This window comes from Bos indicus, chromosome 14 (assembly GCF_029378745.1).
Source record: "Bos indicus isolate NIAB-ARS_2022 breed Sahiwal x Tharparkar chromosome 14, NIAB-ARS_B.indTharparkar_mat_pri_1.0, whole genome shotgun sequence".
In the NCBI taxonomy this organism is placed as follows: Eukaryota; Metazoa; Chordata; class Mammalia; order Artiodactyla; family Bovidae; genus Bos; species Bos indicus.
Genome location: NC_091773.1, coordinates 70,627,855 through 70,630,264, shown reverse-complemented (window position 1 = coordinate 70,630,264; position 2,410 = coordinate 70,627,855).

Here is a 2,410-nt window from a genome sequence, read left to right as displayed (position 1 = left end):
AAAAATTTTTAGAGAGGTGAGTAAAGCTGAAATGCCTATTTGAGCTGTGCTTCTTCAAATAAGTGTCCATTCCGAGTCTAGACCACTTGGGCTGTGACCGTGTAAAAATTCTCCAAACAGGATCATGAGGCTCCCTTTTTGCCCTTTTGTGTGAGCGTGTGAAATTGCAGAAAATAGAATCATTCTCTTTGACTGTTTCAAGTACTTTCTCTGTGACCCAAGACCAGTTATGTGCCAGCTTCTTCATAACCTACAAATTACGGCAGAAGAATACATCCTACTTTTCTCTGGGGACAGGGAGAGGCGGGGAGCAGTTCATAGCTCAAATGCCGTAGATTCTCACAGTTCTTACTGAGATTTAGTAGGTTTTCTTGAATATACGTTTCTTCATTGGCTATATGCCCTCAGGACAATCTGTACAGACTTTAAATGGTTAAGTTTTTTAAAGTAACTGTCACCAGTTATGACTGTTTCACTGAAGACCAGGTCTGGGAGGCTGTTCCTGCCACCATTCCAGAATTGGGTCTTTTGTATTTGAATCTGGGATTTTAACAGAGAGGAAAAGCATAGTTCAAGTCAGGTTGGGAGCCAGAGAAAAAGAAACAAGAACTTTGGAAGCCAAAAAGAATCCATTGTTCATGCTTACTTACCTCCTGGGAATTTTATGGTCCAGCTCACTCTGGAGTTAGAACCCTTCTTGGCTGAACTAGCACCAGCAAAGCTGTGGGCAGTGATATATGATAGCCTAGATAAACTGTGAGGCACGTGAGGTCATAGACAGGTTGCTTTTCTGACCGGAGATCAGAGAAGAAGTAGGCTAGAGAGAGAAGGTTCAGCAATATGTGAACTGTAAACTTCCAGATGTTCAAGCTGGTTTTAGAAAAGCCAGAGGAACCAGAGACCAAATTGCCAACACCTGCTGGATGATCGAAAAAGCAAGAGAGTTCCAGAAAAACATCTATTTCTGCTTTATTGACTATGCCAAAGCCTTTGACTGTGTGGATCACAATAAACTGTGGAAAATTCTGAAAGAGATGGGCATACCAGACCACCTGACCTGCCTCTTGAGAAATTTGTATGCAGGTCAGGAAGCAACAGTTAGAACTGGACATGGAACACCAGACTGGTTCCAAATAGGAAAAGGAGTACGTCAAGGCTGTATATTGTCACCCTGCTTATTTAACCTCTATGCAGAGTACATCATAAGAAATGCTGGGCTGGAAGAAGCACAAGCTGGAATCAAGATTGCTGGGAGAAATATCAATAACCTCAGATATACAGATGACACCACCCTTATGGCAGAAAGTGAAGAGGAACTCAAAAGCCTCTTGATGAAAGTGAAAGTGGAGAGTGAAAAAGTTGGCTTAAAACTCAACATTCAGAAAACGAAGATCATGGCATTCGGTCCCATCACTTCATGGGAAATAGGTGGGGAAACAGTGGAAACAGTGTCAGACTTTATTTTCTTGGGCTCCAAAATCACTGCAGATGGTGACCGCAACCATGAGATTAAAAGACGCTTACTCCTTGGAAGGAAAGTTATGACCACCCTAGATAACATATTCAAAAGCAGAGACATTACTTTGCCAACAAAGGTCCGTCTATTCAAGGCTATGGTTTTTCCTGTGGTCATGTATGGATGTGAGAGTTGGACTGTGAAGAAGGCTGAGCACCGAAGAATTGATGCTTTTGAACTGTGGTGTTGGAGAAGACTCTTGAGAAGACTCTTGGACTGCAAGGAGATCCAACCAGTCCATTCTGAAGGAGATCAGCCCTGGGATTTCTTTGGAGGGAATGATGCTAGGGCTGAAACTCCAATACTTTGGCCACCTCACGCGAAGAGTTGACTCATTGGAAAAGACTGATGCTGGGAGGGATTGGGGGCAGGAGGAGAAGGGGACAACAGGATGAGATGGCTGGATGGCATCACTGACTCGATGGACGTGAGTCTGAGTGAACTCTGGGGGTTGTTGATGGACAGGGAGGCCTGGCGTGCTGCGATTCATGGGTTTGTAAAGGGTCAGACACGACTGAGCGACTGAACTGAACTGAGAGAGAAGGCAAAAATGGGGTGGGGTGGGTATGAAACCAACTTCATTCTTCTACATGTAAATATCTAATTTTCCACGCACCAATTCATTGTTGAAAGACTGTCCTTTCAAGGGTGTTCTTGGCACCCTTCCTGAAGACCAGCTGACCATATATGCATGTTTTTATTTCTGTTTCATTGGTCTATATGTATGATTTTATGCCAGTGCCATACCATTTGGATTACTATAGCTTCCAAGGATGGTAACCTCAAAGGATGTGTTTTTTTTTTTTAAGAAAAAGAAAGTTATGCCTTCGAAAGCAGAAACAGCAGCAACAGTTATGTAAGCTCTCCTGGTCTTCACAGGTGGGGTACAGGTGA